This window comes from Geospiza fortis, unplaced genomic scaffold (assembly GCF_000277835.1).
Source record: "Geospiza fortis unplaced genomic scaffold, GeoFor_1.0 scaffold54, whole genome shotgun sequence".
In the NCBI taxonomy this organism is placed as follows: Eukaryota; Metazoa; Chordata; class Aves; order Passeriformes; family Thraupidae; genus Geospiza; species Geospiza fortis.
In genome coordinates this window covers 7,493,120-7,506,722 of record NW_005054301.1, presented here as the reverse complement: position 1 = coordinate 7,506,722, position 13,603 = coordinate 7,493,120, and the positions used below count along the sequence as shown (strand labels likewise).

The 13,603-nt window shown below is 35.8% G+C and overlaps 1 protein-coding gene across 1 annotated transcript in view; it reads right to left on the bottom strand.

Moving 5' to 3' along the window:
• The window catches only part of SLC25A21 (solute carrier family 25 member 21), a 123,917-nt gene that overhangs the window by 100,336 nt on the left and 9,978 nt on the right, over nucleotides 1-13,603 (bottom strand). The window lies entirely within an intron of this gene.

Below are 13,603 nucleotides of genomic sequence, written 5' to 3'. Positions count from 1 at the left end.
AAGTCCAGATATAACCTAGGGAGAACTTTCTAGTTAATTTTCTAGGTTTGCCTACTCTCCTTTCCATTTGACATATTAGCCTCATTCCAAAGAGCAAACAAGCAGTAAAAAGATTTATTTATCAGGACCAGTGCATTTTAGAAATCTGTCAATGTGCAGACAGAATAAAAACTACTACAGAAATCTTACAGGACTTTGGAGTTCTAAGAAAATACATGCATACATTCTTAGATAATAATTACAATGTCTTTGAAATTTCTGTGCCCTGGTTATTAGGCCCTGAATGTCCATTCACTCTTTTTACCTAGTGTAAAAAATTCAATGCTACATCATGAAGAAACAAGTCATGAAGACTATACTTATTACAATGTTTGAATGCATTTATTTACTTTATTTATGATTATTGTAAAAATAATTACAAAGCCTTTGTAATAAAGAATGTTTTGATGAATTGGAGCTAAATTTCCAAAAGTCTTGATTCAGGAAGGCATCCTTCTTCAAGTTAAAATATCTGCAAGTTCCTTTCTTTAGGTATAACATATAGTCCCACTGAAACTAATCACATGCTCATGTTCCATTAGATACTCTCCTATGTCACATGTCACTGGCTTAAGTTCCACACCCTGTCCTCTTCCTTTAATGGCACACACCACATATGAGCTTAGGTGTTACTAAAGTTAACAGTCTCTGACACAGGTTGTTATATGCTAGGCAACTCTACTACTTTATTTTTCTAACAAAAGTATTGAAATTAACTCAAGGAGAAAATCACAGATACTTACTAGGTAAGCCTTTTAAACTGAACCAGAGCATTAGCAGAGGGAGGATTTTCATTATAGTCAAAGGAGACGTAGCCAATAAATGCAACAGAGTTTTTAGCTCAGCCTATGTTAAATACCTCCATTAAAAATGATAATTTATTTTCTGCTTGATACAATTTACATATTGAACTCATATATTACTGATAACTGTTACATATTTATTCTAAGGAATAATAAGCTATTTATACAACAAGAAAGAATGGCAAAAGTCTTTGCACATGAACACAAGTAATTTTGGAGATAGTAACTGAAGGAGAATGTAAATTGTAATGCTAAAATTCTTCATTAAATATATTTAACAGGAATTTAGATTAAAATTGTGAAGATGTTAAAATGTTTAAAATTACTTCCTAACTCACAAAATACTTGCTGTGAGTTCTAATTTAACAAAAAAATTTTTCATTATTTTCTATTGTTACAGTCTAATGCATAAAAACTGAAAACCATAAAATTTTCCAGACAGCCCCTGATCCCTAGTTTTCTGCCACTGAGTTTGAAGGACAGTATCAGATTAATATTTATAATAATTGTTTTGCTGTATTTTCTTTTCACTCCATGTAACATTGGGTTTTTTTCAATTTTGGATAAAAAGAAGACAACATAGGTGATATCAGCTAAAGAATATTATTAGTGGTAATGAGATTCACTAAAAAGAATAATTTTTTCAATGAAAGCAAAAGCTGTCACCATTATTACTGTGCAGGTATATTTATTGCTGTAATTATTGTCCAAGAATTGCTTCTCTTTTACTAAAATAAGATCATATCACATTTCACATAAGGGAACCAGCCCAAAATCTATAAATTGCTCCAACAGCTGCCAACAGGTGCTTTGTGAGTGGAGCTGCAACTGAGTATTTCAGTGCTGGCAAGGGGCATAGCCTGTGAGCTTTTCCCTTTCCAACCACCCTCCTCTTCTAAGCTCTCTTTTTCCAACCTTCTCCCCCTCTCCCCATTTTTGATCTTCTATTCCATCTAATTTTGGCAGATAGAGCCTACAGTAGGGGGCCAAGCATGGGGCCAAGGGTTGTTCACCCTACTCTGTTTTTGCAGCATTAATGACCATTTTGGGAGAAAACTGTAGAGTGCCAGAATTTGCCTCTATTTTCTTGGTCCTTGTAGGATAATTTTTAATTCAGGCATTTTTCCAGCAACTGAATCAGATGAATTCCAAGGCCCTTGGCAAGAGCTCTGTTTTGATAAATTCAGGATTCTATTGGTTATCTGCCTTTCTCAGTCTTTCCTTTGTCTCATCATATAATTACACACCAGGTTTTTAACGAAGTATAGTTACTTGATTTCACCAGACCAAATTCTTCAAAAGATGCAGGGATTATGACACAGCTCTCTGAAGAGCACCAAAGGACTGCACACTGTGCAAGACACTAATGGAACAGCTACAAACACAAGCTACATTTTTCCATCTACTATAGTAGTCATGCAAATCATTACAACATCCTACTTGATAGCCTGCCCAGAAAGTGTGGTGGCCCTACTAAATTACAAGCACTCTGAGATGTGCTCAATAAAATAAAATATATTGCCCTTTCTTTAGCTAATGTTCATCAGCTTTGTAACAAATTCAATTAGCACTATGAAAATCTAATTTACTAAACATCTCTGTTAGGGTGCAATATATCTTAACTTGTCATTCTGCAAAGACTACTGTTTACAAACTTAAAAAAAACCAAAGTAGTTAAAATAGTTACAGATACATTGTCCAAAAAATACTCTAATCGTCCCATTGGGTCTCCTTGGTGGTGTCACATGCAAACTAACCCAGAGTGATATATGATGGCCTAATTATGTTTAAAACAACTCTGATCCAACTCGCTGAACAAGAGCCCAAAGGAAATATAGGAAAGAACAATTACTGGGTCAGTCCAACATTTGTTGTCTTCTGGGTGGGAAAAAATTCCCTGTGAAAACCAAATAGTGACCATAAAATAAGACATAATCAAAATCTGTGTGTTGAAGAAATAACCAGCTGTCATCGTTGACATGCTCTGAGCATACACAAGTGGAATATCAACAACCAAGAAGGGAGTCCAGAATTCTATTATGTAAAACATTCTGCTCAGTAACTGAGCCCATGGAGGGAATAAAATGACAGAAAATGCTGACCCCCAAACTGACCCTCCTCAGTAAATCATTTTCCCTTTCCCAACTAATATCTTCTGTCTTTAAATTGTTTCCCATTATGGATTACATTACATTTTGCTCTACAAGATTCACACTTAAAATTTCAAACTGGCAATTTCACATACATCTCTTCAATGCAAACATTTTGGTGACTGGTGGCTATTTTGAGCTCCTTTTTTCTTTGTTGCTTTATTCCATCATTCATACAAGTCTTGTATCAATAATCATACATGGCTTGAGAATACTTTGACACTGTTTAAAATGTGTTGTAACAATCCATCTGGCAAAATGTGAAAGCTTGAGATTTCAGCAGCAAAGGATTATAGCTCTCCTTGTATCTGCAAGGGTTTCCATACTTCATCTATTCACTGCATAGGGAGAAAAAGAATGAAATCTAGCTAACAGTTCTTGCAAAATAACACGGATAAAACCAGAACCATTTGGGCTTTGGAATGCCTTAGGAGAGGACTTATATTATTATCTCCAGTATTTCACTGATCCTCAAAGCTATGAACTGAAAGTGTGAAGGGCCTGTGATGAACACTGATTTTTTTCAAAAAATCTGAGCAGCTTACCCTCTAAGTGCTTTCTGCATCATACATGAACACAGATTCAACACAGATTGAAGAGATGTAGAGCATGATCCATGTGTTAGTTCAGACAACCCCCTACAGTGTAGAAGCCATCATGCACCCTCCTCCCCTTGTGTTACTCATTTCCCTGGAATAACACAGTCACTGGAGAAACACAACAGACAGGAGACTGGTCAGAGAAAATGTGGCAATAAACACATCAGGCACTGTATATTGTATAGCTGGAACAGTTGATATTTATTTTGGCTTTTACATAGATATAGTTACAATGTACGAAATGATCATAAATATTTTATGTGTACTATACATTTCCTTCTGAGAATACAAGTCTGACAGAAAGAATCTCATGCTGATCTTTGTATCCTAATCAAAACAATGACAAATTCCTCTTAAATATGCTTTTCTCTTGGCTAAAACACTCCATTTGATGGGATGGAGCATGGACTCTCTTCCTGATTGTAACAGCACTATTTCATAAACAATCAATGCCTGGAAAAAAACATCCCTGCAGTAAATTCTGCACAGGTTAATTAATTTCTATCAGCTGGCTATCTGACCTAATCTTCAGAGACACATAAAGCTTTTACCTGTTCTGTAAGGGTACACTTTCCTCAGAAAAGGCCACAAATGTTAGGTTCACAGGCCAGCCAAGGCTCACTCCTTTCCTAGGGAAGCAGTAATGTACTGTGCCCTTCTCAATTGTAGTACATGTCAACTAGGCTCCAAGGAAAACTATACAAAAGCAGGCACAGACTGCGCTGAGAAAGACCTACCTGTTACCCTTTACATAAGAAAGTGACACTTATTTTAACTCTTGCCCAGGATTCTATTTAGTGATGTGGTATGGGATTAACTAATGGTACCCTGGAGCTCCTCACAAACATTGGTAAGGAGCCAAATCAATGCTTTCCTTAGAAAATGTGGATAAATGGAAAGTTACTCGAAAAAGTACTCCATAATGGTAGTACTGTATTCGTGAGTCATTCTTCCTCAGAGACCTAGTTTACACAGAGAAAATACACTAGAAAACATGTTAATTAAACAAGTTGTTGAATATGATTTTCCCCTTGGTATAGACAAGGATGTCTGTGTTTAAAAATGTGTTGGCTGATCACAGGAGGATCCCAGGAGGAGCTGTTGGTTTACTGTCACATTTTAGAAGAAGTCTTTTGCATGTCCACAGGAGGAGGTGGCTCATGCTCAACTTCTTGTTAGGGAACAGTGCTCCTTAACAGATTCAACCTGTTAGTGCAGCACTGCTATCTGGAATTGCTATCCCCAAAAGCAGGATTGGGAACAGTGATTACCTGGTTTTCAAAAAAAGAAAACCAAACCACCCTGGACTTCAGCCGCAGATGGAAATTTTTGTATTTTGGGCTATACTATTTGTGCTGAAAGAGGTAGGTGTTCTCACAGCTCTCTCCATGACAGCAATTCAGCTCATGCTCAAATAATCACAGAATCACAGAATCACAGAATTTCCAGGTTGGAAGAGACCTTCAAGATCATCGCGTCCAACCCATGTTCCACACCTCAACTAGATCATGGCACCAAGTGCCAGATCCAGTCTTTTTTTAAACACATCGAGGGATGGTGACTCCACCACCTCCCTGGGTAGATGATTCCAGTATTTGATCACTCTTTCTGTGAAAAACTTCCTCCTTAATTCTAGCCTGTATCTCCCTTGGCACAGTTTGAGACTGTGTCCTCTTGTTCTGTCTGTTGTTGCCCGGAGAAAGAGATCGACGCCCAGCTCACCACAGCCACCCTTCAGGAAGCTGAAGAGAGTGATAAGGTCACCTCTGAGTCTCCTTTTCTCCAGGCTGAACAACCCCAGCTCCCTCAGTTGTTCTTCATACGGCTTGTGCTCCAAGCCCCTCACCAGCCTCGTTGCTCTTCTTTGGACACGCTCAAGCATCTCAACGTCCTTCCTAAACTGAGGGGCCCAGAATTGGACGCAATACTCAAGGTGTGGCCTCACCATGGGTCCTTGGTTATATGGTATAGCAAACAAACATTTTAATCTTCAAGGTTTCAAGTAAAGATTCCTCAAGGGCAGGAGAATCACATCCTAGATGTGTGAAAGACAGGAGGTGGAAATGAGTGTTTCAGGCAGCATTTTGTCTGCACCAGCTGTTGCTCAGCCATAACCCCCTTCAGCCTCCAAGTCCCAATACACAGACATAGCTAGAAACATGCTGCTGCTCAGTGCTCACATGAGGCAGTTCAAACTGCTCATCTTTAGTGCTCACAATTCTTAGCTAGTATCTGCTGCATTTCACTGCTGCCAGCCCAGCTAAAGAGAACATTATTACCAGATGGGAAACTGTTCAGTTCTATTGCAAATATAAAACAAATGTAATTGTAGTCTATTATTTTTGCTGAGCTTGAAAATTGGGTTACAGCAATTAAGTGAATAAAGACACAAAATGGTACACGTCTTCTTAAATAATCTTGCTCTGAATAAAAGATACTCAAAACCTAAGTTGTGATCTATACCTGGGCACACATGCACAAAGTTTTGTATCTTTGGAAGGGCAAATTCCATCTTGAGATAATACATGTGTATACAAGTACCAAGAGGTTATTATAGATGATAAAAAAATATTTGAAATTCAACATTTGTCAATAAGTAATATATTGAGGAAGTATTTGTTTTGTCTCAGGGACTTTGTTGGGAAAATGAAAAAAAAAATAAAGCCCCTTGAGATAATTCTTAAATTTTAGTTCCTTTCTTCTGTCTTATTTTTATTGGATGTTTAGATTGCTGACAAATGGTCCTATCAAGCAATTGTAATTTCCTTTCACAGTAGTTCTACCCTAGTATAGACATTTTTCAGTCTAACACACAATGAGCTGATACATGCTGATTCAATGTGAGTGGGATAGTTGTAAATATGCTCATCAAAACCATGATGAGCAAATGTCTACCTAACTTACATTTAGCAGAATTCTGCAATATTTTATCAATGTATTTCTTGCCTATGGGGTAAAAAATATCTAACTTTAATGTTCAAAGTATGTATGTAAACTGCTCTAAATTTAGCACAAATTTATTCATTGTTTGATTTCTACATTCAACATTCGAGGCACGATCAGTCAAATCAGGAAATTATGCTCATGCTTCCAGCAATAACCACATCTTTATACCTACTGCTGCCTAGAATACAGCTCTATGAATCTCTTAACATGCTTCACTTAAACTGCTCAATGCTTATTTATATTCTCTAAGTACTGAGTAAAAACAAAGGCCATCGTCCAGTTTAATTTGATTTTTTATTTGCTGCAAACTTTAACATGAAAAAATTAAGTCCTTGTTTCACAGACTTACCAACTTGATTAACCTCATGCCTCTGGCTTGACTGATGCTCATACATCTGCCATTAGAGAAATCTATGATGATTTGGAGGACTGAGTTAATTTTAAATTATGTATAGTTAAATATATTTATAATAAGTCTAGAAGGAAAATCAGCTGGCAAAAATCAGTGGCTCATAACAAAGAATCTTCTACTAGAGCTACATGTCTTTGGAAGAAAAGTTCTTCCAGACTCCAATAGCATATACTACTTTCACAGGGATGCAGTTCCAATTGCAATACTCACACAGAGCCTTTCTTAGGCAAAATGATACATAGAAATGTTCTTTGTATGGCAACACCCACCAAATTTGCATTTATGACATAGTCAAAAATACAGTTTTAGAATTCTAGACTTTTCACACATTTACCTGATGTTAAATACCAAAGCTGTTCCAGTGAGGCTAAATAGCATGGAGGGTTTGATCATGCAGTCAAACAAGGTGACATGTAGGTACTGACACAAAATACAATGGAGCAAAACACAGCACAGAACATTTTAAAAAAGCAAATATTTTCTTCAAGTTCTTAAGTTTTATTGAGGCAATATAGCATGGGTCACCAGAATTTACCATTTAGAATGTCACAGGAATTCGATTAATTTTAACTATCATTTCAATTCTTATTTTAAAATAGTAACAAAAACATTAAGATATCAAACAATTTTCTAAAAATACACTGAGTTGGATTCACAAATACTTCTGTGCAAAGTTGCTTTTTCCAAAATGACTAGCATTTAAGAGTTGTTTATACAGCTAACTGATCTTTTTTTAGTTAGTCTTTCTGATGCTATATTAACATTAAAACTTTGTGTTATAAAATAAACGCTTGCAGTTTACAAACTTCAGTATCTGAGTCTCTAGACACAAGTGAAAGGCTATATATTGTGCAAATTCTCCATAAATTTTCCAGCAGGTATTACAGGCTATTATGTCACTCAGATATGACATATTCTTTCCTTCATGTGTGTCTGAAATGGAAGTTTTTTAAACCATGACTGAAGGGACCGCTGAGGTCAGCCCTGGGTTACATGATGTTTGTGTCACTACAACTTCAGATATTTCAATGCATATTGAATCAATATTCCTGCAACAAAAATGTGTAACTGATATTTTTGTTGCTGCTATAGTAAAATGCTTCTCAGTAAACTTGTTTTCATAAGAAGTTTGCCCATTCATACGTCCCAGAGCTGTTGTAATCTTCATTGCTAATGCTGATCTAAGAGCATGGACATAATTTTATTTCTTGACACATTTAAAGTTCTCTAATGAATAAAGCAAACAGCTTATGGCTGCTTGGACTGTCACTCGATTGCCCTGGAGGGTTTTAATGTCTTTAAAATAGGCCTCCTAGTTCGTATTTAACTACCTTGCCCACAGAGGTCTGAGGGGTAAGGCAGATCAAAGATGTGCTGGCAACATAAAAAGCAGCTGTCCTTCATTTACCTTTAATTAGCTACATCTGACCAGATTCTTTATGGCCTCTTTGTCACACATTCAACAGTCTATAAGCCTTCTGACCTGTCCTTAAGGACTCAGCCATTAAAAGAGTTTCAACAAAATACAAATTAAAAATATGAGATACAGATCTTTGAAAAAATATCTGGTCTCACTATAGAAATACTACCTGAGGCATTAGTATTTTGGATTTATCTGCAAAAACTACAAATTGCTCAGTATTTGGAGTGTCAAAATGGAATAGGATGCTGAGCTTAGATCAGCTATTTATGGTTCTCTGTGTACTACTCGACATCGTAGTGAATAAATTTCACACAACAAGGGATCCCATAGAGAATGGAAAGCCAAGCACATGCCTCTTTGGCTAGGACACAAAGTTGCTCTTGCAGGAGCTGTGGGACTCACTGTAAAGGAAGTCACAGACCTTCAGGTCCCCCCCGCTTTTATTTTTTACCTAGACTTTGCACAGAATCTCCTCCAATATCCAGTAGGATTTTGAAAGTTCTATTGCTGCTGCAGGATCAATAAGCAGTTCATGTACATTACAGCCTTGTAGTCTGGGTGTACTGAAAGCTTGTATCATCAAACTAAGGCCCTCATGGAATAAAAAAATCTGTTTAACACAGCAGCTGGAGTGTATACTAAATGACTCAAGTTATTGGTCCTTGATCACACAGGTCATTATATTAACCCACTGAGTCGGACATCTTCAAATTACCTGAGTTTTGGGTCAGGTCTTTTCATGAAGGATTAGCTAACAAAAGAAAAATATAGAAAAGATATATACAAAGTAGAAGGGTTTCAAAATTTGATTCTGTTGTCTAAACTATCCCTCTTTATCTTCCTCTGTATGTAAAAACAATTTATAAAAACCTCAATTTTTTTTTCAGAACTCCAACCTCTCAGGCTTCCCTAGGAAAGTTTTATTTAACCAGCTCTCCAAAGAAGTTAGCATACCTTCCAAGGAATTTGTGGTGAGGTACATAAACAACCAAATAACCTACCTCAATGAACATATATTAGCTAGCAGGTGTGGCTGGAAGCCTTATTCTTCAAGAAAAGACTCTACTTTGAGCAGCATACAGAAGTAACTTTCTCCCCAAGACCACAAAGCTTGATGGATTACTGCTGCACCTCAACCTTACTCTCCCAATGTTCTTTTCTAGTACACAGTGTATACATGCACTGTATTTAGTGCTTGACCCAGCGTATAGCTGACAGATTTATTCTTCAGTTATTACAAAGGCATGCATCTTTCCTCTCTCATTTAAAAGATTTTATTTAAACCAGGAGTCAAATCTATTTCCATATGTAAATGAAGGAGAAACATGCATGAATAAATAAAATTAGAGGACTTATTGAACAGTTATTAACAAAATGTGGAATTTTTTCATGTTTTTTACCACAAATATAAAGACATATTGAAGTACACTGATGTATGAATAATGAAATGTGAGTACTATTTCAGTTCAGGTGAAGAAAGCAAATAGAGATACACAAAGTAATGCTGAATGTCTAGTATAGATAAGGGCAATTTTCCATGTACTAGTCCATGTTACACTGAAAATGTATCACCCTTGACTGGGACTCTTCTGGAATTCCAAAAACTGTCAAAGAAACAGATTGCCCAAAGAAAACCTAACTGCAGGAATAGGAATGGTCCTAAAATATTGCCATTACAAAGTACTTACATAATGTAGATTAAAAACTTATTCTTCTTCTGAATCAACAAAAATAAATAATTCTTCTAACAGTATAAAAACCCATAAAAATTTTGTTTAAAATATAGATGCAAGACATGTAGTTGATGCACTGTGGCATCAACTACTGTTTGAGACCCTTAGAGCAGTCACCTTTGGAATGGCTGCTGAAGTGAACAACACTACAAATAAGCAGAAGTGAAAAAAATATATTGTGAAGTGTCTTACTCTGGGGGAAACATGCAGACACAATGTGCCCAGATATGCTAGGGTGAGGTCTCACTCATTTTCTTCACTAAACTTCAATGGCTTCAATTTCCTGCTTTTATGGGAAGAAATGTTTCAGAAATATCAAGAAGCAATTCCTGTTTGAAAACTTCCTTTTGTTCAAGATCTGTGAATAATATTTTAGACAAAATACACTCCAAAATAAAGTATATATGCTGTAAAACACTACTTATGACTATAAACATATGTTTCAAATCAGTAATTTTATATGAAAATACATGAAATTTGGCAAAAATAATAGCTAACATTTCATCAGGGGAAAGCTCAGTATTGAATGTCCATTGCCTGGAAAATGAGACAACTGACCACAAAAAAGGGAAAAATTCCAAAATTAGTTTATAATGATATGTAGGTTTGAAGAATTGCTGCACCATAACATATCAAAATGTGTTCATTTTAGTTTTGTAAACTGGCTTTCTAGCACCCTTTGCTAACGTGTATTTGAATGACTTATGAAAAAGTTTTGGGTCCCATCAAGATAGTTGAAGAGCTTTTTCCAAACTCTCTACTAGTTGCTGCAATATAAACTGAACAATCCATGACTTTTTCCTTTTGGTGTGAACTGACAACTCTGTGGCTGATAAGGCTTTATAAATTTTATAAAATTTTTATCAAAACCTCAACTACTTTTAGTTCCCTACATACTGGAAAGATTTATAAACCAAAGGTATAGGTAACTAATGTTGTACAAATGTTCTAGGTCTATTTGAGATAGCTACTGAAAAAAATTCTTAAAACAGACTCTGTTTACTGTTTAACAATGAATACTACTTAAAAGCAAATTTAAGACTATGTTTTCTCTCATTTCAACCGCTATAATTTAGACTTCCAAAAGCATTTTCACAACAGAGCTTCTTAATCTTTTACACACCTAAAACAATATTTAATTTTTTTAGAAAACTAAACATTAAGGCTCCAAAAGTTTAGATTTTTACCCAGTGTTTGAATATTCCTGACATTTTAAAATACATTTTTGTTGGGATTTACGTCCGTTTCAGTAGTTGTAACATTACACATTGACAAAAGAACACACTACTTTCAAAAGTTAATTGACGAGTCACCAGTTTTAAGTTTGGGTTTTCATTAAGAAATTTGTACTTATTTGCAGGCAGTGCCCAGCAATTTCCTAATACTTTACACAGGTAACTAGAAATTAAATATTTTTGCAGTACAAAAAAAACCCCAAACCTGATCTTTGATTTACTGCTGTCCAAAATTTCCACTGATGCTGTAACTTTATATTTTTTTCTTTCTATAATGGAGACAGGATCAAATTCCAAAAGATGTCTTTAGAAGAATATACTAAAACTTTATGTATCCAAGCAAAGTAGTACTGTGATACATGTAGTTCTGCAAAGAGATCAAAAACTTCTCCAATGTCCCACCAATGTTAACAACACTTACTGTAGGATTAAAATACAAAATTCATCCCAAATAGAAGATGAGGCCTGATACAACTCTTTAAATATTAAGATATCAGGAGTGGACTCCCTGCTTATAAGAATAGAAGCATTTTCTCAATATTTCAGAGAAGGTCTATATGTATACTAGAATGAACCAGATTCTTGGTGTCAACTAAAACACACTGATCAATTATCAACTATCTGTGGATAGAATAAAAAAATATAAATTATTTTCTTGAGTGTGACCTGTATATATAATGATGTCAAATATTCTAAGGTCTTCTACTGCATGCATTTTTTGTTGAATTCTATGTTGTGGCAACAGGTGATGACAGCACCACTATTATGTGTTATTTTAGCAGTCACTGGTCTTCCCAGTATTTTTCACCACTCCCATCTGCTGGCAGTATATCATGGCAAAGATTCAAGAGAAATCCACTATGAAGCTGATTGTTAACTGGGAAATGTCAACATGCAAAGCCATGTTTAGAATTAACCTGTCTTTAACATTTTCAGGCACCCACACCCTCTCTTCTTTCCAAACCTTAATTACATCAGCAGTTTGACAGCATTAAAACAAAACAAAACAAAAATGCAAAGAAGCAGTAGAAGGGAAAAAGGTGTAGCTCTATTTAACCCAAACATAGAACAATAATCCTCCAACAGAGGTACAGAGGCTGGTAACACTGAACTTGCCGAGAGATAAATGTCTTAAAAAAATAAATACCACCAGTTAAGAAGGAATAATTTTTAGCTAAAAGTATGAGGACTTACCACTACTGACTGTAATGATAGAAATTTTCAACTTCCTTTGGGAAAATACCTGATTTTTACTGGTCAGTAACTATGTATGCAACTGAATTCTTAAGGATCTTTTCTCACAGAAGATGCATTTTCTCCATTAATTATTTTAAAATGAGATCCTTTTTCAGAACAAAATGAGCCCTCAAAACAAGCAAGGATGCTATAATCCCTTTGTTGATTTCTTTAATACACGCTCTAATCACTGGCAGTGGTCAGCCACATGGCAACTGAAAAAGGGTAACTCTAAGTCTCAATGTAGCTACAGTATCTTTAGAGGGTTTTTGTCACCTGAATAAAATGCCTCTGCCATGGTGTAGTGGTGTAGTGGGCCACACTACTTTTGGTACTCATAAAGAAATTCTATATCCCTTAGTGTCCATACTTCCCTTGCAAAAATATGTGTGTCAGAGCCAAGTAGTGTAATCCAATCAGCATCTGAAAAGTGTTCTACACATCCAAGTTTCTGGCATCTAAACAGTGGATATCCTGAAATGCACTTCAAAGTCAATTCATTGTTCAAACCTCTCCTCTCCACACCATCAATCCATCCTCCTCTCACAATAAACAAACAAACAAACAAACAAACAAACAAAGAGGAAAATCAGAGTTCCTGTATACTGGCAAGTTCAAGAGCTGTCCTCTTCACAAACCGTGAAAGCTAGGAATAAACAGATCCGGCAAGATCCACCCCGTAAGAATCAAAACCAGTTTGAGTGCTTGCAGAAGGCAAATGCTGACATATGCTTCTATATTGTGACATCAAAGAAGCAAAATTCCCTGCAAAGTTCCTAAAGATACAGCATTTGCATTTTACATTATTATTAGAGGAGTGTGACTAATAGACCCAATTAATTAATTTAATTCCTTTTGCTACCTTTCTATATCTATATTTGGAAATAATTTAACACAAATGAAAATAATGACAAGATTAAGCAATTAGTGCTGAGGCCCCAAAATACCTAAATTACATATGTTTTTAGTTAAAACCAGACTTTGTCTTATCCTTTCATTTGGACTCCTTTTGCTTGTTAGGGTTTGG